Source organism: Heterodontus francisci, chromosome 37 (genome assembly GCF_036365525.1).
Source record: "Heterodontus francisci isolate sHetFra1 chromosome 37, sHetFra1.hap1, whole genome shotgun sequence".
Lineage (NCBI taxonomy): Eukaryota > Metazoa > Chordata > Chondrichthyes > Heterodontiformes > Heterodontidae > Heterodontus > Heterodontus francisci.
The window spans coordinates 2,130,321-2,154,881 of NC_090407.1; the positions used below are offsets into that span (position 1 = coordinate 2,130,321).

The 24,561-nt window shown below is 44.5% G+C and overlaps 1 protein-coding gene across 12 annotated transcripts in view; it reads right to left on the reverse strand.

Moving 5' to 3' along the window:
- Positions 1 to 24,561, reverse strand: part of rap1gapa (RAP1 GTPase activating protein a) — a 475,427-nt gene that overhangs the window by 239,104 nt on the left and 211,762 nt on the right. The window contains exon 1 of one of the 12 annotated variants that reach the window (XM_068016825.1): positions 9,220 to 9,278. The exons of the other annotated variants lie outside the window; for them this stretch is intronic. The gene's annotated coding sequence lies outside the window, so the exon portion shown is untranslated. Of the gene's footprint in view, positions 1 to 9,219; positions 9,279 to 24,561 lie in introns of those variants that run through there. 12 annotated transcript variants of the gene reach the window in all.

Consider the following 24,561-nt stretch of genomic DNA (forward strand, 5'->3'; position numbering starts at 1 on the left):
TTATATAGTGGAAACCAGTGACAACATAATTACATGTCTCACAGATTTCAATCTGCACAAATGGGTCAAGTTAGAGGGGTATGATTTTAAAAAGGCAAGGCTTAGAGAAAGGAGGATGAGCTAAAAAAATTGGGAAATCTTGCAAGATGGCACCTCAGTCGGGAAGAGATGGAACACTTTTAAAACCATAATGTTGAACATGCAAGAAAAAAAAGAAAGCCATCCCTGGAAAGAGGTTGGCCAGTGGCTTGTTAATGAGGTCTGCTGGTTAAAATTGCAATGACTGCACTCTGCCACTTTCCTAATGCAAACCCATTAGCAGTTCATCAGTCCCCATTCCCTGTCCAATGCCCACAGTGTACGCTGGTCATGACGACACAAAGTTAGGGAGAGTGGTAGGAACAGAAGAAATGATTCAGATTGGCCAAGTAATCAACAGAAAAATGACAGATAAAATCCAATGCTGATAAACATACAGTATTAATATAAATGAATGTCAAAGGAATGCAATGGATGGAATCAGAATAGTAGATACAAACTCTTCCAGTGATCTGGGTATGACAATTGAATCACACCTTTCAATATCTGCCAATGAAGTACTTTTGAAGTGTAATCACTGTTGTAATGTAGGAAATGCAACAGCCAATTTGCACAAAGCAAGATCCCAAAAATAGCATTGAGATAATGAGCAATTAATCAGTTTTAGTGATATTGATTGAGGGATAAACATGGAAAGGCTGCAGAGCAACAAGCGCAAGAGGGATAGACTGGGAGGAATGACTAAAATAGATTAAACTTTACAACTTTAGAAAGGAGAAGGTTAGGAGGGGACCTCACTGAGTTTCACAAGTTGCTAAATGGTATAGATAAGGTACATCATGAATATTACTTCAAATTGTGATAGGATCAGAGCACATGAGTTAGTCAAAAATAGTGTAACAACAAACTATAAAGAACATAAGAACTAGGAGCAGGAGTAGGCTATTCAGCCCCTCGTGCCTGCTCCGCCATTCAATACGATCATAGCTGATCTCATCCTGGCCTCAACTCCACTTTCCTGCCCATTCTCCATAACCCTGCAACCCATTTCTAATTAAAAATCTGTCTATCTCCTCCTTAAATTTATCCAATGTCCCGGCATCCACCGCACTCTAGGGTAGTGAATTCCACAGACTCACAACCCTTTGAGAGAAGTAATTTCTCCTCATCTCTGTTTTAAATCTGCTACCCCTTATCCTAAAACTATGACCTCTCATTCTAGATTGCCCCACAAGAGGAAACATCCTCTCTATGTCTACTTTGTCAATCCCCTTAATCATCTTATATACCTCAATTAGATCTCCTCTCATTCTTCTAAACTCCAGAGAGTAAAGGCCTAAACTGCTCAATCTCTCTTCATAAGACAAATCTCTCATCTCTGGAATCAGTCTAGTGAACCTCCTCTGAACTGCCTGCAATGCAACTACATCCTCTCTCAGGTCAGGGGATCAAAACTGTGCACAGTACTCCAGGTGCGGTCTCACCAATGCCTTGTACAGTTGCAGCAACACTTCCCTACTTTTATACTTTATTCCTTTAGCAATAAATGCCAAAATTCCATTTGCCTTCCTTATCACCTGCTGTACCTGCAAACTGCAATTCATGCACAAGGACACCCAGATCCCTCTGCACTGAAGCACTCTGAAGTTTCTCTCCATTTAGGTAATAATTTGCCTTTCTATTCTTCCGACCAAAATGGATAACCTCACGACCCTTCCGAAGAAGGGTCACTGACCCGAAACGTTAACTCTGCTTCTCTTTCCACAGATGCTGCCAGACCTGCTGAGTGATTCCAGCATTTCTTGTTTTTGTTTCAGATTTCCAGCATCTGCAGTATTTTGCTTTTATTATATGGATAACCTCACACTTATCCACATTAAAATCCATCTGCACATTTTGGCCCATTTATCTAATCTATCCATATCCATTTGTAAATTTCTTATTTATTGCAACTTACTGTCCCACCTATTTTCGTGTCATCTGCAAATTTGGCTATAGTACCTTCTATCCCTGCATCCAAGTTATTAATATAGATTGTAAATAGTTGGGGCTCAAGGACCGAACCATGTGGCACCCCACTAGTTACATCTTGCCAAACAGAAAAAGACCCATTTATCCCGACTCTCTGTTTTCTGTTGGTTAGCCAATCCTCTATCCAAGCTAATAAATTGCCCCTAACCCCATGTGATCTTATCTTGTGTATTAACCTTTTGTGTGGCAACTTATCAAATGCCTTCTGGAAGTCCAGATATACTACATCTACAGGATCCCCTTTATCCACTTTACTTGTTACAGCTTCGAAGAACTCTAGCAAATTAGTCAAACACTATTTACCCTTCATAAAACCATGCTGACTCTGATGGATTGTGTTTTGACTTTCTAAATGTCTTGTTATTATTTCCTTAATAATGGATTCTAACAATTTCCTAACGACAGATGTTAAACTAACTGGTCTATAGTTTCCTACTTTCTGCCTCCCTCCCTTTTTGAATAAGGGCATTATATGAGCTTTTTTCCAATCCACTGGAACCTTTCCCGTATCTGGAGAATTTTGGAATATTATAACCAATGGATCCGCTATCTCCACTGACACTTCCTTTAAGACCCTAGGATGTAGGCCATCAGGCCCTGGGGACTTGTCTGCCTTCAACCCCAATAGTTTGCTCAGTACTTTTTCCCTAGTGATGATGATTGTTCGAAGTTCCTCCTTTTCTATAACCTCTGCACTACCTGGTACTATTGGGATGGTACTAGTGTCCTCCACCGTGAAAACTGAGGCAAAATACTGATTTAGTGTCTCTGCCATTTCTGTGTTCCCTTCTATTAACTCCCCAGTCTCATCCTCCAACGGACCAACATTCACTTTAGCTACTCTCTTTCCTTTTAAATACTTATAGAAGCTTTTGCTATCTGTTTTTATATTTTGCGCTAGTTTGTGACAGATGTTTGGAACAATCTGCCCAGCAAAGTAAGAAATAAAAATATTCAGAATACAGCTAGGATACTTTAATGTGAATATTAGAGGGATGAACAGGAGATAAAATAGCCTGTGCTCATCCTCAACTTTGCTTATTTTCTAACCCATCCTTCACATGGGAAACTAGACAGCAGCTATTTGACTGCAGGGGCATCAGAGATGCTCTCAATCCTGTCCTTCTCCAGGTTGAAAGAATTCAGGGCAGCAGGGTTATTGCCCCTGATTGAGAAATGCTACCCAGGCTGGTTTTCCCCTCTTGACTCAAGGAAACAGGCAAATTGCAGTGACTTCTCCCACCAGCCTGGCTTGGCATAGGCTTGGAACTGAATCAAGGAGATTCCTGTTTTCTTTGGCTCAACTACTTATTGCTGAAACCACTTGAGCTACTGGTGCAGTAATGCCAGCTACATCCTCATATTAAAGGGCTGTCAGAACAGTCAGCTCACTGCTAACATAACAAAAGTGAAATATCAAGTTTTATAGAAGTTCTCCTGTAGTAGTTGAGACTGGCTCACAACCTTTCTTTCCATTCAATGAATGACTTCACATCAGAATTATACTCCATATTTACATTGATGTGAAGCTGCAGCTGTTTAGCACTGAGGTAACATGTGTACTATAAATCGTTCATAACTAGCAGCACAAAACAAGACACCAAACAAAGCAGCAAGATTAGTCAGCTGTAAACAGAGGTTCCTGCCTAATTCTGATGAAACTGACAAAGACCTACAGTACTATCACCATGGATCTGGCATCCAGAAATTGAGCTCCACTTTTTAATACGTTGTGTCCTTTACTGCACTGCAGCACTTTCCACCTCTCATATTACAGTTTTACATTAAACTGGTTTCCCCTGTAATGATATTAAAGATCCTGCAGGTGGCAAGTTCAGTTCAATGGCAGAACAGTAACAGGAGTCTGGTGCAAAGACACACACTGCCCATCTTGTGTTGACTGTCAGTTCGGAAAGTTTTATTCCAGTCACTGTCTAGTCCTATTAATACATACTATAAGGAAGGGCAGATATCCTTACAATACCCTAAATCACTACATTTCAGGAACTTTAAATTGTGACTGTACAGAACACATTTAGTTCTGATGAATTACTGGGGTTAATAGGACTCTTTAGTTTAGAGATACAGCACTGAAACAGGCCCTTCGGCCCACCGAGTCTGTGCCGACCATCAACCACCCATTTATACTAATCCTACACTAATTCCATATCCCTACCACATCCCCACCTGTCCCTATATTTCCCTACCACCTACCTATACTAGGGACAATTTATAATGGCCAATTTACCTATCAACCTGCAAGTCTTTGGCATGTGGGAGGAAACCGGAGCACCCGGAGGAAACCCACGCAGACACAGGGAGAACTTGCAAACTCCACACAGGCAGTACCCAGAATTGAACCCGGGTCGCTGGAGCTGTGAGGCTGCGGTGCTAACCACTGCGCCACTGTGCCACCCTCAAGTTTGTAGTGATCATTGTATTAAAAATTGAAGGAAATGAACTATTTTCATTTAACAGTTGACATTCCATTTCTATAGCCAACTCGTGCTCTAGCTCATTATTTGATACAAAGAATTAAGCTCCACAAGAGAATATTGGACTGAAGGAGCGGTGTATTGGCTATGAGGATATGAAGTGTTGTGTCAGGTGTGCTTTAAAGGCTGGCTCGAGTCTGCAAATGAAACCCAACCCGAGCCCGACAGAACCACATCCAACCCGAGCCCGACCAGAGTCCTTTCATTTTTTTCCCGCGCCCGACCCAACCAAGTTAACCTAGCTTCCGTTTTTCACATTGTTGCTTATCTGCACAAGCTTAAAAAAAACTGTAACTGAACAACCTTTCTAGTCCAAAAAGTACATTAACATTGGAGCCACGTACCAGAGGTGGTGATAGAGTGTGTCTGACCTGGCCCGAGCCGAGCCCGAATGCCGGACCGGAAGAGCGATCTGGCCCGACCGGAACCCGACACATGTCGTCGGGTTCCGTCGGGTTCAGGTTGGGTAGCCATGCTCTAGTGTGCTTGCATTGCTGGAGCAAGCAAAAGAATCCAAAATACATCATCTATGGAGAGAGAAACAGAGTTAACATTTCAGGTCATTGAGCTTTTCACCAGATAACCTTTCTGATAAAAGGTCATCGACCTGAAATTAACTCTGTTTCTCCTTTCACAGCTGCTACCTGACCCACTGGGTATTTCCAACAATTTCTATTTTTATACCAAAGGGACATGTTTGTCTGGCTTTATAGCTATACCCATGAAGACGAGCTAATTATAGTAGAGAAATTCCCAACAATTCCATTGAATAATCAGAGAACAATGGATAACCAGGATTGATTCTAAATAGCCCATAGAACATAGAACAGTACAGCACAGTACAGGCCCTTCGGCCCACAATGTTGTGCCGAACCTTTAACCTACTCTAAGATCAAACTAACTACCTACCCTTCATTCTACTATCATCCATGAACCTATCCAAGAGTCGCTTAAATGTCCCTAATGTATCTGCTTCTACTACCACCGCTGGCAGCGCATTCCACGCACCCACCACTCTCGGTGTAAAGAACCTACCTCTGACATCTCCCCAAAACCTTCCTCCAATCACCTTAAAATTATGCCCCCTGGTGATAGCCCTTTCCGCCCCGGGAAAAAGTCTCTGGCTATCAACTCTATCTATGCCTCTCATCATCTTGTACCCCTCTATCAAGTCACCTCTCATCCTTCTTCGCTCCAATGAGAAAAGCCCTAGCTCCCTCAACCTTTCTTCGTAGGACATGCCCTCCAGTCCAGGCAGCATCCTGGTAAATCTCCTCTGCACGCTCTCTAAAGCTTCCACATCCTTCCTATAATGAGGCGACCAGAACTGAACACAATATTCCAAGTGTGGTCGAACCAGGGCCTTATAGAGCTGCAGCATAACCTCGCGGCTCTTAAACTCAATCCCCCTGTTAACGAAAGCCAACACACCATACGCTTTCTTAACAACCCTATCAACTTGGGTGGCAACTTTGAGCGATCTATGGACATGGACCCCAAGATCCCTCTGTTCCTCCACACTACCAAGAATCCTGTCTTTAAGCCTGTATTCTGCATTCAAATTCGACCTTCCAAAATGAATCACTTCAAACTTTTCCAGGTTGAACTCCATCTGCCACTTCTCAGCCCAGTTCTGCATCCTGTCAATGTCCCGTTACAACCTACAACAGCCTTCCACACTATCCACAACTCCAGCAACCTTCGTGTCATCGGCAAACTTACTAACCCAGCCTTCCACTTCCTCATCCAAGTCATTTATAAAAATCACAAAGAGCAGAGGTCCCAGAACAGATCCGTGCGGAACACCACTGGTCACCGAGCTCCAGGCTGAATACTTTCCATCTACTACCACCCTCTGACTTCTATGGGCCAGTCAATTTTGTATCCAGACAGCCAACTTTCCCTGTATCCCATGCCTCCTTACTTTCTGAATGAGCCTACCATGGGGAACCTTATCAAACGCCTTGCTAAAATCCATATACACCACATCCACTGCTCTTCCTTCATCAACGTGTTTTGTCACATCTTCAAAGAATTCAATAAGGCTTGTGAGGCATGACCTGCCCCTCACAAAGCCATGCTGACTGTCTCTAATCAAACTATGCTTTTCCAAATAAACATAAATCCTGTCTCTCAGAATCCTCTCCAATAATTTTCCCACTACCGACATAAGACTGACTGGTCTATAATTCCCAGGGTTATCCCTATTCCCTTTCTTGAACAAGGGAATAACATTTGCCACCCTCCAATCATCTGGTACTACTCCAGTGGAAAGTGAGGACGCAAAGATCATCGCCAAAGGCGTGGCAATCTCTTCCCTTGCTTCCCGTAATATCCTTGGGTATATCCTGTCTAGCCCCGGGGACTTATCTGTCCTCATGTCTTTCAAAATTTCCAGTACATCCTCCCTCTTAACATCAACCTGTTCGAGCATATCAGCCTGTTTCACGCTGTCCTCACAAACGACCAGGTCCCTCTCACTAGTGAATACTGAAGCAAAGTATTCAGTTAGGACCTCCCCTACCTCCTCCGACTCCAGGCACAAGTTCCCTCCACTATCCCTGATCGGCCCTACCCTCACTCTGGCCATCCTCTTGTTCGTCACATAAGTGTAGAACGCCTTGGGATTTTCCTTAATCCAACCCGCCAAGACTTTTTCATGTCCCCTTCTAGCTCTCCTAAGTCCATTCTTCAGTTCCTTCCTGGCTACCTTGTAACCCTCTAGAGCCCTGTCTGATCCTTGCTTACTCAACCTTAAGTAAGCTTCCTTCTTCCTCTTGACTAGCTGTTCCACATCTCTTGTCATCCAAGGTTCCTTCACCCTACCATCCCTTCCTTGCCTCATTGGGACAAACCTATCCAGCAGTCGCAGCAAGTGCTCCCTAAACAACCTGCACATTTCTGTGGTGCATTTCCCTGAGACCATCTGTTCCCAATTTATGCTCCCCAGTTCCTGCCTAATAGCATTGTAATTTCCCCTCCCCCAATTAAATATTTTCCCACCCTGTCTGCTCCTGTCCCTCTCCATGACTATAGTAAAGGTCAAGGAGTTGTGATCACTATCACCGAAATGCTCTCCCACCGAGAGATCTGCCACCTAGCCTGGTTCGTTGCCAAGCACCAAATCCAACATAATCCCTCTAGTCGGCCTATCTACATATTGAGCCCAGGGAGCACAGAGTTCTCTGCTTGTAGTCTGAGAATTAATATCCCAATCACACATCTACCCTTTGAAACATCTTAAATAAAGAAGGATTGTAGATGATTTTAATTCAGTGAATTTTAAAAAGTTTTGGTTTCTGAAAGCTTTTGTGCTTTTTGCTAGACATGCAAAAACCAGTCTTGTCTCGTGATTGGTAAATGGCATCAAAGTCATTAGTTGACTCACAAACAGTTCTGTATAACCCATATAATATTATAAATTGTATTCAAATCTGAATCATTATCTAGCTCAGCATTAAAGAATCAGTTTTATATAAAAAAGATTAAAAGAAATAAGCATCCAACTCCCAGGTATTTTCCACAACAGAATTTCTAAACAAGCACTATTTTCCTCATGTCTCTAATCTGCTTTTTCACATGAATTGCTCTGCTGCACAATTCTTTAAAACACAACTCTCCTTTTCGACAGCCTCATCACCTTGGTGGTGAAACATTTCAGTTCACAGCTCATAGCGGTGACTGTGTGACCGACAGTAAGCGGTTATAGATCTTGCTTGCCAAAATATTAAACCATGATAAATGCTGTCAATTTCTCAATATCCTGAACTTTACCAAGAACATACTTGTTTGTTAAAATTTAGCCATCACCACTGCTAATTTCAAGCATAGCTCTTCTCACAAGACTTCAGACAAAAGCTGTTGTTCACCTTAAAGAACTATATTTTTGGAATTAAATTTTAAATCACTCAGACTACTGCATGAGAAAAGTGTCACTTTAAAATGCTGTTGAATTCCCAGCTTTGCCTCCCACTGTACTGGGAGTGGTAATTTGGATATTATAGTTAGCCTCAGTGGAAGGGGCAATCAGCCAGGACTCCTACTCCTGCTCACTCTCCATTGTTGGAAAATACCAGTGTGTGGATGACAGGTGATCACAGGATCGGGTTAAGCTGCAATGTTCCCACACTCACTGTGACAAATCTGCCTGCTGAAACTTTGCTATAATGAAAATTGCTTAGTTGAGGCAGTTCATGGAATCCTGGTGCGAACTACCCAGAAGATTAAGCAGAACCCTGGTTCAATGTGTGTAGTTAACCAGATGTTTTTGTTTACTTTATCCAAAAAAAGAATAATGATTTTTTTTTAAATGCTAGTTATATGCTGCATAAAAACACTAAATATCGAGTGTTATAAATATCCAAGCTCTGTGGTTAGGAACTGCTTGTCCAATCCAGCTCCAAGACTAGGATATTTTTTGATAGTGAACTTCCCTATGTTATTCCCTCCAACACAAACCAATTATTTTTCAATACATGAACGAAATGTAAATCTTCGAAAGGTCGGTCTTGGACTGCAGCATGCGCGAGGAACACAGAAAAACTTCACATGCTTTAATCGCGCTCCTGGCACTCCTCAAAGTTAGAGAGCTGAAACAGTCTGAATAACTTTCATTAGCAAACTAAAAAGGAGGGGGGAAAAACAAATATTCTACCTTAGGTATTTCTTCCTCCTTGCTCTGTGAAGTAGGCTGATTAAGATTACCAGAGCTCGGAATTTAACATTCCTGGCAGGCATATCAGCAGCTTTCGGTGTTGCCCACCTGCACTGTCAGAGGAACAGTACACGCAGCTCAGCTCAGCTCCTCAGCCTCTGCTGCATTCACACGGCTCTGACCAGCTGCACACATTTGCTGCCAAGTTACTCAACATCCAAACAGAACAGTGGCTGAGTAAGACTTTGCAAAGTAACAACGCTGCAACCGTTCACAGGAGGATGATCATGATCAAAGGTGGGGGAGAGAGAATTGCTCTGCAGCAGAAGACAACAATTATTTTTAGAAGAAAGATCCAAGCATTCAAACAGTGCCACGGAAGATGAAGAAACATCACTTTGTCGATTCCAGACACACAATAGTAGTTTAAATCACGTGGAACAAATCCCTCCACACCTCCACTCTCCAACAAAGACTAGATACTTGAACCTCCTCCTCTCTCTGCCCTTCTCACACACACAGTTTGAAATGTTAGTGATTAAATCTACATGCAAATCACCAAGGACCTGGCTTAATAATCGTGCTTTTGGCTAATTGCGTTCTTGCAGTAGAATGATGTACAGGACAATCTGGTGGGGCTCAGGTTAACAAACAAACAAAAGAATCCGCAGCTGCTGGAGTTGATTTAGGATCAATAGATTCACACACTATTCTCAGCACTGACCCAGTCAACAATGCAGGAGGCCTGGCAAACAGGAGCAACACAATCTCTCAGTGTCCATGCAATTTGCACTGCTGTTACCATCCCCAACTAACTTAATATATTTCCATCCATATGAGAAGTAACACTGTTCAGATAAAAGCAAAATACTGCAGATGCTGGAAATCTGAAATAAAAACAGAAAGTGCTGGAAATACTCAGCTAAAAGAACTGAGTTCTGATGAAAGGTCACAGACCTGAAAGGTTAACTCTGTTTCTCTCTCCACAGGTGCTGCCTGACCTGCTGAGTATTTCCAGCGTTTACTGTTTTTGTAACACTATTCAGAAGCTAGCAATTGCTGCTGTACTATCACCACCATATGCAGTTAATCTTGTACTCAATACATAATTAATACATTGAATGCTGATTCTGAAGAGACTACAGGCATAGTTAATTATTCATTCATAAATTTAAAAACAAACTGATTTGAGCCTCCAAAGTTCTCCCCTCCATGGACAGCAGCTTGCCTCAGCCAAATGGCCATTCCCCCATCGATGAGTCCTGGTAGCAAGTGTTCACCACAGAGTTTTACAGCCAAGCCTATTCCCATCCTAACCGTCACAACACAATTTTTTTTCCCCAAAGATATACTTTATTCAAAAAACAGTTCACATTTGACATTACACAAATTGCAATACAGATCAGTTTCTTTCAATATAGTACATGAGGTGCCTCACTACACTCACCATTGCAGGTTATATTTACAATGTAAATTTACATTTCATTAGTGACATAGAATCACAGAAAGTTTATGGCACAGAAAGAGGCCACTTGGCACATCGTGTCTGCGGCAGCCAAAGAAGTCACCCTACCTAATGCCACTTTCCAGCATTTGGTCCATAGTCCTGCAGATTACAGCACTTCAGTTACACATCCAGCCACCTTTTCAATGATTAGAGCGTTTCTGCCTTTACTACCAATCACTTTAAATCTATGCCCCCTAGTCACTGACCTCTCTGCTAAGGTGAATAGACCCTTCACCTCCACTCTATCCAGGCCCCTCAAAATTTTGTACATCTCGATCAAATCTTCCCTCGGCCTTCTCTGTTCCAAGAAGAACAACCCCAGCCTATCCAATCTTTCCTCATATTTGCATTTTTCCAGTCCTGGCAACATCCTCGTAAATCTCCTCTGTACCCTCTCTAGTGCAATTACATCCTTTCTGTAATGAGGTGACCAGAACTGCACACAGTACCCAAGTTGTGGCCTAACCAATGAGTTATACAGTTCCAGCATAACCTCCCTGCTCTTATATTCTATACCTCGGCTAATAAAGGAAAGGATTCCATATGCCTTCATAACCACCTTATCAACCTGTCCTGCTACCTTCAGGGATCTGTGAACACTCACTCCAAGGTCCCCCACTTCCTCTACACCTCTCTGTATCCTCCCATTTATTGCGTACATCAAACGTTCTGTGGTGAATACAGCCAGAATGGTTTCACATGGTTTCCAGTCCCTCGGTAGAGATGATGGGAGGGCCTTTCCCCATTGAGTCTTTGTAGCAGCTGCCTGGACCTGCCTATGTTTTTTTTTATTCATTCATGGGGTGTGGGCATCACTGGCTATGCCAGCATTTATTGCCCATCCCTAATTGCCCTTGAGAAGGTGGTGGTGAGCTGCCTTCTTGAACCGCTGCAGTCCATGTGAGGTAGGTACACCCACAGTGCTGTTAGGAAGGGAGTTCCAGGATTTTGACCCAGCGACAGTGAAGGAATGGTGATATAGTTCCAAGTCAAGATGGTGTGTGGCTTGGACGGGAACTTGCAGGTGGTGGTGTTCCCATGCATCTGCTGCTCTTGTCCTTCGAGGTGGTAGAGGTCGCGGGTTTGGAAGGTGCTGTCTAAGGAGCCTTGGTGCATTGCTGCAGTGCATCTTGTAGATGGTACACACTGCTGCCACTGTACATCGGTGGTGGAGGGAGTGAATGTTTGTGCATGGTGTGCCAATCAAGTGGGCTGCTTTGTCCTGGATGGTGTCGAGCTTCTTGAGTGTTGTTGGAGCTGCACCCATCCAGGCAAGTGGAGAGTATTCCATCACACTCCTGACTTGTGCCTTGTAGGTGGTGGACAGGCTTTGGGGAGTCAGGAAGTGAGTTACTTGCCGCAGGATTCCTAGCCTCTGACCTGCTATTGTAGCCATGGTATTTATATAGCTACTCCAGTTCAGTTTCTGGTCAATGGTAGCCCCTAAGAGGTTGACAGTGGGAGTGTGTAGTCCTGGACCTTGGAATGTGCCAGTCTACAACACTCAGTTATTTATTTTATTTAGAGATACAGCACTGAAACAGGCCCTTCGGCCCACCAGGTCTGTGCCGACCAACAACCACCCATTTATAATAATCCTACATTAATCCCATATTCCCTACCACATCCCCACCATTCTCCTACCACCTACCTACACTTGGGGCAATTTACAATGGCCAATTTACCCATCAACCTGCAAGTCTTTGGCTGTGGGAGGAAACCAGAGCACCCGGCGGAAACCCACGCGGTCACAGGGAGAACTTGCAAACTCCACACAGGCAGTACCCAGAACTGAACCCGGGTCGCTGGAGCTGTGAGGCTGCGGTGCTAACCACTGCGCCAATGGCTCTTTGCACTGGAAGACGAGCAAGTTTCAGGCGGACCAAAGAACGTCTTTCACTGAGTTGATGGTCCTCCAGCAGCACTGAGTGTCCCTGGGAACAGCCCGTTGAGCACCGAGTCTTGTGTTACGGAGTTGTTTGGGATGAACTTTGACAAAAACCACTGCATCTCTTTCCAGACATTCCAGAAGGAGGTGGTCTCTTCCCCACTGCAGCCACCTCGAGGGCAGCATGCGGAGGCTGTGAGACTCTAGGCATGCAGGAAGGATCTGATGGGGAGGGCCCTTCTCGCTTGTTTGAAAGTTCTGGTGATGAGTCATTCCGCCACATGAGTTTGACAGTCTGGGTGGGGAACCATCCGACAGGATCCACCATCTCCACTTCCCACAGGACCTCAAGGACATTATGTGCGGACCACTGCCCGATGGAATTGTGGTCAAAGGTGTTTTTCTGTTCAGGTTTTTCCATGAGGGACAGGTGGTAAAGCATAGAGCATAGAACATAGAACAGTACAGCACAGTACAGGCCCTTTGGCCCACAATGTGTGCCGAACCTTTAACCTACTCTAGCATCAAACTACCTACATACCCTTCATTCTACTATCATCAATGTACCTATCCAAGAGTCGCTTAAATGTCCCTAATGTATCTGCTTCTACTACCACCGCTGGCAGTGCATTCCACGCACCCACCACTCTCTGTGTAAAGAACCTACCTCTGACATCTCCCCGAAACCTTCCTCCAATCACCTTAAAATTATGCCCCCTGGTGATAGCCCTTTCCGCCCTGGGAAAAAATCTCTGGCTATCCACTCTATCTATGCCTCTCATCATCTTGTACCCCTCTATCAAGTCACCTCTCATCCTTCTTTGCTCCAATGAGAAAAGCCCTAGCTCCCTCAACCTTTCTTCGTAAGACATGCCCTCCAGTCCAGGCAGCATCCTGGTAAATCTCCTCTGCACGCTCTCTAAAGCTTCCACATCCTTCCTATAATGAGGCGACCAGAACTGAACACAATATTCCAAGTGTGGTCTAACCAGGGCTTTATAGAGCTGCAGCATAACCTCGCGGCTCTTAAACTCAATCCCCCTGTTAATGAAAGCCAACACACCATACGCTTTCTTAACAACCCTATCAACTTGGGGTGGCAACTTTGAGCGATCTATGGACATGGACCCCAAGATCCCTCTGTTCCTCCACACTACCAAGAATCCTGTCTTTAAGCCTGTATTCTGCATTCAAATTCGACCTTCCAAAATGAATCATTTCACACTTTTCCAGGTTGAACTCCATCTGCCACTTCTCAGCCCAGCTCTGCATCCTGTCAATGTCCCGTTGCAACCTACAACAGCCTTCCACACTATCCACAACTCCAGCAAACTTGCTAACCCAGCCTTCCACTTCCTCATCCAAGTCATTTATAAAAATCACAAAGAGCAGAGGTCCCAGAACAGATCCCTGTGGAACACCACTGGTCACCGAGCTCCAGGCTGAATACTTTCCATCTACTATCACCCTCTATCTTCTATGGGCCAGCCAATTCTGTATCCAGACAGCCAACTTTCCCTGTATCCCATGCCTCCTTACTTTCTGAATGAGCCTACCATGGGGAACCTTATCAAACGCCTTGCTAAAATCCATATACACCACATCCACTGCTCTTCCTTCATCAACGTGTTTTGTCACATCTTCAAAGAATTCAATAAGGCTTGTGAGGCATGACCTGCCCCTCACAAAGCCATGCTGACTGTCTCTAATTAAACTATGCTTTTCCAAATAATCATAAATCCTGTCTGTCAGAATCCTCTCCAATAATTTGCCCACTACCGACGTAAGACTGACTGGTCAATAATTCCCAGGCTTATCCCTATTCCCTTTCTTGAACAAGGGAATAACATTTGCCACCCACCAATCATCTGGTACTACTCCAGTGGACAGTGAGGACGCAAAGATCATCGCCAAAGGCGCGGCAATCTCTTCCCTTGCTTCCCGTAATATCCTTGGGTATATCCTGTCTGGCCCCGGGGACTTATCTGTCCTCATGTCTTTCAAAATTTCCAGCACATCTTCCCTCTTAACATCAACCTGTTCGAGCATATCAGCCTGTTTCACGCTGTCCTCACAAACAACCAGGTCCCTCTCACTAGTGAATATTGAAGCAAAGTATTCATTTAGGACCTCCCCTACCTCCACACTGTCAGATAGTGCATTCCAGATCCTAACCACTCACTGCATGAAAATGTTTTTCCTCATATCATGTTTGGTTCTTTTGCCAATCACCTTAAATCAGTGTTCTGGATCCTGCTGGCAACAGGAACAGTTTCTCTCTATCTACTCTGTTCAGACCCCTCATGATTTTGAACACCTTTATCAAATTTCCTCTTAATCGACTCTTCTCCAGGGAGAACGACCCCAGTTTCTCCAACCTAACAACGTAACTGAAGTTCCTCATCACTGGAACCATTGTCATGAATCTTTTTCTGCACCCTCTCTAATGCCGTACCATTTTTCCTAAAGTATGGTGCCCAGAACTGGACACAAAACTCCTGCTGAGGCCAGTGTTTTATACAGGTTTATCATAACTTGCTTGATACGAAACTTGGAAGTATTGCAAACTGTGAGGAGGATAGCGTAGAACTTCAAAAGGACGTAGACAAGTTGGTGGAATGGGCGAACAAGTGGCAGATGAAGTTCAATGTGAAGAAATGTGAAGTGATTCATTTTGGTAGGAAGAACATGGAGAGACAATATAGAATAAAGGGTACAATTCTAAAGGGGGTGCAGGAGCAGAGGGACTTGGGTGTATATGTGCATAAGTCATTGAAGGTGGCAGGACAGGTTGAGAGAGCGGTTAATAAAGCATACAGTGTCCTGGACTTTATTAATAGGGGCATCGAGTACAAGAGCAAGGAAGTTATGTTGAACTTGTATCAGACACAAGTTGGGCCTCAGCTGGAGTATTTTGTGTCCAATTCTGGGCGCCGCACTTGAGGAAAGACATGAGGGCATTGGACAGAGTACAGAAAAGATTCACGAGAATGGTTCCAGGGATGAGGAATTTCAGTTACGAAGATAGATTGGAGAAGTTAGGACTGTTTTCCTTGGAGAAGAGAAGGCTGAGAGGTGATTTGGTAGAGGTATTCAAAATCATGAGGGGTCTGGACAGAGTAGATAGAGAGAAACTGTTCCCACTCGTGAAAGGATTGAGAACGAGAGGGCACAGATTTAAAGTATTTGGTAAGAGAAGCAAAAGTGACATGAGGAAAAACTTTTTCATGCAGCGAGTGGTTCAGGTCTGGAATGTGCTGCCTGAGAGTGTGGTGGAGGTAGGTTCAATTGAAGCATTGAAAAGGGAATTAGACAGTTATATGAAAAGGAAGAATGTGCAGGGTTATGGGGAGAAGGCAGGGAAATGGAACTGAGGGAATTGCTCTTTCAGAGAGCCGGTGCGGACACGATGGGCCGAATGGCCTCCTTCTGCACTGTAAAAATTCTATGATTCTGTTTTGATTCTCAATGCCCCTAATTATAAAGCCCAGGATCCCATATGCTTTATTAACTGCTTTCTCAACCTGCCCTGCAACCTTCAATGCTTTAGGCACATATACCCCCAGGTCCCTCTGCTCCTGCACCACACCACACCACTTAGAATTGTACCCTTTATTTTATATTGCCTCTCCTCATTCTTCCTACCAAAATGAGTCACTTCACACTTTTCTGAATTAAATTTCATCTGCCATTTGTCCACCCATTCCATCAACCTATCGATGTCCTCTTGCAGTTTATCACTATCCTCCTCACAGTTCACAATATTTCTAAGTTTTGTGTCATCCACAAATTCTGAAATTGTGCCCTGTACACCCAAATCTAGATCATTAATCTATCAAGGAAAGCAGGGATCCCAACATTTCCTGGGGAAACCCACTATATACCCTCCTCCAGTCTGAAAAACAACCATTCACAACTACTCTCTGTTTCCTGTCACTCAGCCAATTTTGTAAGCCTGCTGCTACTGTCCCTTTTATTCCATGGGCTCTAACTTTACTGACAAGCCTGTTATGTGACACTTCATCAAATGTCTTTTGGATGTCCATGTGCACCACATCTATCGCATTGCCCTCTCAACCCTCTCGGTTACCTCATCAAAAAACTCCAGCAAGTTACTTAAACACGACTTGCCTTTAACAAATCCATGCTGGCTTTCCTTAATTAATTTCCATTTGTCCAAGTGACTATTAATTTTGTCCCGAATTATCATTCTAAAAGCTTTCCCACCACCGAGGTTAAACTGACTCACTGACTTACTGACTGGACTTATCAACTTTAAAAGGGTGTAGATGCTTTGGAGAGGGTGCAGAGGAGGTTCACCAGGATGTTGCCTGGTATGGAGGGCGCTAGCTATGAAGAGAGGTTGAGTAGATTAGGATTATTTTCATTAGAAAGACGGAGGTTGAGGAGGGACCTGATTGAGGTGTACAAAATCATGAGAGGTATAGACAGGGTGGATAGCAAGAAGCTTTTTCCCCAGAGTGGGGGATTCAATTACAAGGGGACACAAGTTCAAAGTGAAAGGGGAAAAGTTTAGGGGGGATATGCGTGGAAAGTTCTTTACGCAGAGGGTGGTGGGTGCCTGGAACGCATTGCCAGTGGAGGTGGTAGACGCGGGCACGATAGCGTCTTTAAGATGTATCTAGACAGATACATGAATGGGCAGGAAGTAAAGAGATACAGACCATTAGAAAAAATCAGGGCGGCACAGTGGCGCAGTGGTTAGCACCGCAGCCTCACAGCTCCAGCGACCCGGGTTCAATTCTGGGTACTGCCTGTGTGGAGTTTGCAAGTTCTCCCTGTGTCTGCGTGGGTTTTCTCCGGGTGCTCCAGTTTCCTCCCACATGCCAAAGACTTGCAGGTTGATAGGTAAATTGGCCATTATAAATTGTCCCTAGTATAGGTAGGTGGTAGGGAAATATAAGGACAGGTGAGGATGTGGTAGGAATATGGAATTAGTGTAGGATTAGTATAAATGGGTGGTTGATGGTCGGCACAGACTTGGAGGGCCGAAGGGCCTGTTCCTGTGCTGTAATTTTCTTTGTTCTTTAAGTACAGCCAGCCTATTTAATACCTCATCATCAATTTTTAGCCCATCCAGTGTTTCAACTAACTCCTCTTTCACCAACGACGTAGGAAGGAAGGGTGGCACAGATGTTAGAAGTGAGTTTAGGGAGTTAGGCTGGAAGCTGAAAGCTCAGACGGACAGAGTTGTTATCTCTGGTTTGTTGCCGGCGCCACGTGATAGTGAGGCTAGGAATAGGGAGAGAGCACAGCTGAACACGTGGCTGCAGGAATGGTGTAGAAGAGAGGGCTTCCAGTTCTTGGATAATTGGACTGCATTCTGGGGAAGATGGGACCTGTTCAAACAGGACGGGCTGCATCTGAACCAGAGGGGCACCAATATCCTGGGAGGGAGGTTTGCTAGTACTGTTCGGGAGGGTTTAAACTAGTTTGGGAGGGGGATGGGAACCGGACTTGTAATCCAGGGACCAGTGGGTCCACTCAGAAAGACAAAGAGTGTAGTGAGGTATTGGGGAAGGTAGCACTGTCGCAGAGGACAGATGGGCACGGAGAAGGGTTGAAGTGCGTATACTTCAACGCAAGAAGCATCAGGAATAAGGTGAGTGAATTGAAGGCGTGGATGGGCACTTGGGACTACGATGTTGTGGCCATCACTGAAACGTGGATAGGTGAGGGGGAGGAATGGTTCTTGGAGGTACCTGGTTATAGATGTTTTCATAAGATTAGGAATGGTGGTAAAAGAGGTGGGGGGGTGGCATTGTTAGTTAGAAATAGTGTAACAACTGCTGAAAGAATTTTCGAGGAGGATCTGCCGACTGAGGCACTGTGGGTTGAGGTCAGGAACAGGAAAGGAGCAGTCACCTTGATGGGAGTTTTCTATCGGCCCCCCAATAGCAGCAGGGAGGTGGAAGAGCAGATTGGGAAACAGATTTTGGAAAGGAGCAGAAGTCACAGGGTAGTAATTATGGGGGATTTCAACTTCCCAAATATTGATTGGCAACTCTTTAGATCGAATAGTTTGGATGGGGTAGTGTTTGTGCAGTATGTCCAGGAAGCTTTTCTGACTCAGTATGTAGACTGCCCGACCAGAGGGGAGGCAATATTGGATTTGGTACTAGGTAATGAACCAGGGCAAGTGATAGAGCTGTTGGTGGGCGAGCACTTTGGAGATAGTGATCACAATTCTGTAGCATTCACTGTGGTAATGGAGAGGGATAGGTATGTGCAACAGGGCAAGGTTTACAATTGGGGGAAGGGTAGATATGATGCTGTCAGGCAGGAACTGAGGAGCATAAGTTGGGAGCATATGCTGGCAGGGAAGGGCACGGTCGAAATGTGGAACTTTTTCAAGGAGCAGATAGTAGGGGCCATTGATAAGCATGTCCCTGTCAGACAGGGAAGGGATGGTCATGTGAGGGAACCGTGGTTGACAAGAGAGGTTGAGAGTCTTGTTAGGAAGAAGAAGGATGCGTATATAAGGTTGAGGAAAAAGGGCACAGGCATAGCTCTGGAGGGATACAAGATGGCCAGGAAGGATCTGAAGAAAGGGATTAGGAGAGCTAAGAGAGGGCATGAAAAATGCTTGGCGGGTAGGATAAAAGAAAACCCAAAGGCCTTTTACGCGTATGTCAGAAATATGAGGATGACTAGGGGGACCGTAGGTCCGGTCAAGGACAATAGCGGGAGACTGTGTGTTGAGCCGGAAGAGATAAGTGAGGTTTTGAATGAGTACTTCTCTTCGGTATTTACGAATGAGAAGGGGTGTATTACTGAAGAGGACGGTGTGAAACAGACTGGTAAGCTCGAGGAAGTGCTCGTTAGGAGGGAAGATGTGTTGGGGTTTTTGAATAACTTGAAGATAGACAAGTCTCCCGGGCCTGACGGGGTATATCCAAGGATGTTATGGGAAGCAAGGGATGAAATTGCAGAGCCGCTGGCAATGATCTTTTCATCTTCTCTGTTGACGGGGGTGGTACCAGGTGATTGGAGGGTGGCAAATGTTGTGCCCCTGTTCAAGAAAGGGAATAGGAACAACCCTGGGAATTACAGGCCAGTTAGTCTTACTTCGGTGGTAGGCAAGTTGATGGAAAAGGTGCTGAGGGATAGGATTTCTGAGCATCTGGAAAGACACTGCTTGATTCGGGACAGTCAGCACGGTTTTGTGAGGGGTAGGTCTTGCCTCACAAGCCTGATTGAATTCTTTGAGCAGGTGACCAAGCAAGTGGATGAGGGTAAACCAGTGGATGTGGTGTACATGGATTTTAGTAAGGCATTTGATAAGGTCCCCCATGGTAGACTTATGGAGAAAGTCAGGAGGCATGGGATAGTGGGGAATGTGGCCAGTTGGATTAAGAATTGGCTAACTGATAGAAGGCAGAGAGTGGTCTTAGATGGTAAATACTCAGCCTGGAGCCCAGTTACCAGTGGCGTGCCACAGGGATCAGTTCTGGGTCCTCTCCTGTTTGTGATTTTTATTAACGACTTGGATGAGGAAGTCGAAGGGTGGGTCAGTAAATTTGCAGATGATACAAAGGTTGGTGGAGTTGTGGATACCGAGGAGGGCTATTGTCGTCTGCAAAGGGACTTGGATAGGTTGCAGTGCTGGGCTGAAAAGTGGCAGATGGAGTTTAACCCTGAAAAGTGTGAGGTCGTCCATTTTGGAAGGACAAACACGAATGCAAAATACTGGGTTAACGGTAGGGTTCTTGGGCATGTGGAGGAGCAGAGAGACCTTGGGGTCTATGTGCATAGATCGTTGAAAGTTGCAACTCAAGTGGATAGGGCTGTGAAGAAGGCATATGGGGTGTTAGCGTTCATTAGCAGAGGGATTGAATTTAAGAGCCGTGAGGTGATGATGCAGCTGTACAGGACCTTGGTAAGGCCTCATTTGGAGTACTGTGTGCAGTTCTGGTCGCCTCATTTTAGGAAGGATGTGGAAGCCTTGGAGAGGGTGCAGAGGAGATTTACCAGGATGTTGCCTGGAATGGAGAATAAGTCTTACGAGGAAAGGCTGAACATTCTAGGCCTCTTCTCATTAGAACGGAGAAGGATGAGGGGTGACATGATAGAGGTTTATAAGATGATCAGGGGAATTGATAGGGTAGACAGTCAGAAACTTTTTCCCCGGGTGGAGCAAAGCGTTACAAGGGGTCATAAATTTAAAGTGAAGGGTGGGAGATATAAGGGGGATGTCAGGGGAAGGTTCTTTACCCAGAGAGTGGTCGGGGCATGGAATGCCTTACCTGGGGAAGTTGTTGAGTCAGAAACTTTAGGGACTTTCAAACGGCTTTTAGATAGGTATATGGATAAAGGAGAATGATGGGGTATAGATTAAATTGTCCTTGACAGAGGACAAAGGATCGGCACAACATCGTGGGCCGAAGGGCCTGTTCTGTGCTGTATTTTTCTATGTTCTATGACTTGGGCAGTACCTTCTTCCTTGGTAAAGACAGATGCAAAGTACTCATTTAGTACCTCAGCCATGCCCCCTGCCTCCATGTGTAAATCCCCTTTTATGCCCCTAATCAGCCCCACTCCTTTTACTATTTATGTTCCTATAAAAGACTTTTAGATTCTCTTTTATGCTAGCTGCCAGTCTCATCTCATACCCTCACTTTGCTTCTCATTTGTTTTTGCACTTCCCCTCTGAACTCTCGATACTCAACCTGGTTCTCAGTTTTATCTGGCATCTGTCATGTGCACCTTTTTTCTGCTTCATCTTATTCTCTAGCTCTTTAGTCATTCAGGGAGCTCTGGATCTCTTTGCCCTGCCTTTCCCCCTCATGGGAATGTACCTTGACTGTACCTAAACTATCCCTTCTTTAAAAGCAGTCCATGGCTCAATTACAGTTTTGCCTGCCAATCTTTGATTCCAATTTACTTGGGCCAGATCTGTTTTCCCAATTAATTATTTTTACTGTGGGTTGTTCCTTGCCCTTTTCCATAGCTAACTTAAACCTTATGATATTATGATCACTGTTCCCTACACATTCCGCTACTATCACTTGATTCACCTCATTCCCCAGAATTAGGTCCAGCCATGCCTCTTTCCTCGTTGGACTGGAAACATACTGATGTAGAAAATTCTCTGAAAACACTCTCGAAACTCTTGCCCCTCTCTGCCTTTTACACTATTACTATCCCAAGATAATTAAAATTCCCCATTCTCTATAATTCCTGCACCTCTCTGTAATTTCCTTGAAAATTTGTTCATCTATATCCTTCCCACTAGTTGGTGGCCGATAGAATACACCAGCAATGCAATGGTAATTCTATTGTTTCTTAGCTCTAACCAAATAGATTCTATCCTTGACCCCTCTAGGACATCCTCTCTCTCCAGCACTGTAATGTTCTCCGTAATTTATACAGGTACCCCTCCTCCCTTCCGTCCTTCCTCTTTCCTGAACACCTTGATTCCAGGAATATTTGGTATCCAGTCTTGCCTTTTTTTCAGCCAGATCTCTGTTATCATATCATATTTCCACGTAGCTATCTGTGCCTGCAGCTCAACAACCTTATTTACCACACAGTAAACCTAATTTAGACCTTATTACATTCCATCTCACACTGACCCCACCTAATTCCTTACTATTTCCTACTCTAGTGCTATCTGTGTTTCCCAATTCTCTGTGCACCTTGGCTTTCCTCTTTATTATTACCTCCTGCTTCCCTGCCCCCTGCCAAGTTGGTTTAACCCTGTCCCAAAAGCACTGGCAAATCGCCCTGCAAGGACATTGTTCCTGGCTCTGTTCAGGTGCAACCCTACTGGCTTGTACAGGTTCCATCTCCCCAGAACCGCTCCTAATGGCCCAGGAATCTGAAGCCCTCCCTCCTGCACTGTCTCTCCAGCCACAAATTCATCTGCTCTGCCCTCCTATTTCTACACTCACCTGTGCGTGGTACTGAGAATAATCCAGCGATTACTAACTTTGAAGTTCTGCTTGCTAGTTTCTTTCCTAGTTCCCTAAATTCTGCCTGCAGGACCTCATCCCTCTTTCTACCTATGTCTTTTGGACCACGACTGCTGGCTGTTCACCCTCTCCCCTTACAGTCCTCTGCAGCAGCTCAGTGACATCCTTGACCCTTGCACCAGGGAGGCAACACATCATCTTGGATTTACATCTGTGGCTGCAGAAATGCCTGTCTGTTCCTGTAACTGTAAAATCCACTATCACTATTGCTTTTCCAATCTTCCTCCTGCCCTGTGCAGCTGATCCAGGCGTGGTGCCATGGACTACACTCTGGCTGCACACCCCAGAGCAACCATCATGGCTGATCCGATTGTAACCTTGACTCCACATTCCCACCTACCCCCAATAATCTGTCACCCCCTTGCTTATAAAGAATCTATCTACCTTCGCCTTAGAAATATTTAAAGACTGCTCCCACTGCCTTTTGAGGAAGAGAATTCCAAAGACTCACGAACGTCTGAGAGAAAAAATTTCTCCTCATCTGTCTGACCCCTTAATTTTAAATAGTAACCCCTAGTTCTAGATTTTCCGTGAGATGTACTCAGGGAACTTCTGCACTACCTATCTGGTCTTTTTTGACAGTCTGGTGGTCACCCATTCCCTCTCTCCCTGCATACTGTTAAGCTGCAGGGTGACCACATTTGCCTGTGCAGAGTTTGCAAGTTCTCCCTGTGACCGCGTGGGTTTTCGCCGGGTGCTCCGGTTTCCTCCCACAGCCAAAGACTTACAGGTTGATAGGTAAATTGGCCATTGTAAATTGCCCCTAGTGTAGGTAGGTGGTAGGAGAATGGTGGGGATATGGTAGGGAATATGGGATTAATGTAGGATTAGTATAAATGGGTGTTTGTTGGTCGGCACAGACTCGGTGGGCCGAAGGGCCTGTTTCAGTGCAGTATCTCTATGACTCTAAATAAACATGCTATCCATGAAATCTTTTAAAATCCTAGGTTCAGGGGATTGTCAGCTTTTTATGTTCTTTGTGTCTTCTAATATGAAGACAGACACAAAATAATTGTTTAATGTTTCTGCCAGCTCTTGTAATCTGTCTTTATATTTCTTGCTAGTTTACTCTCATGTTCTACTTTCTCCCTCTTAATCAGATTTCTTGGTCGCCTTTGCTGATTTTTAAAACTCTCCCCCCAATCCTCAGGCTTACTCCTCTTTTTGGCAGCATTATAAACCTTTTCCTTTAATCTAATACTATCCTTAAATTCTCTCGTTAGCCATGGCTGGACCACTTTTCCAGTGGAGTTTTTATTCCTCAAGAGAATGTACATTCATTGAGAATTGAGTTATTTCTTTAAGTAATCACCATTGCTTATCTACAATTATGTCTTTTAATCTAACTCAACCAACTCACCCCTCATACCACTGTCATTGGCTTTGTTTAGATTTACAATCCTAGTTTCTGAATGAACCACACATACCAGAAGGCTCCAAGTTCGAATCCTGGTGCTGAGCTGGAGTGGAGAACTGCAGTTGGCCGCAGCTTCCCTGGGCTAGGGAGGTGGCAACTGGCCTGGGTTCCTACTCCTGATCAGTATACAGTGACTACTTGTGGAGGTGTTGTGTGGGGTGAGGATGGTGTGTATGCTCGGCTATGATGCTTACTGTAAACAGGGCCTTCTGGTGCTCACTTTACCAGGCTGAAGCATGTGGAATTGTTTCTTGGGTGAAGTACAGGGGGATTACTGATGCACATGGAGCAGTACCTCAGCAAGAAGTCATCACCACAGCAGAGGAGGACACAGGGAAAGGAAAATAAAAGTCACAATATGATTTATCGACAAAAATGGCAACTTGTGTATAGACCACATCTTTTAAACACTAAATCAAATCACATTGCATCATAAACAGCAAAAGGATATGTTATCTGCATAGCACAAATCAGATTCTATCTCAGTGACAAGGGAACGGTTTACCATTTCTACTATTAAGTAATTATCATCAGC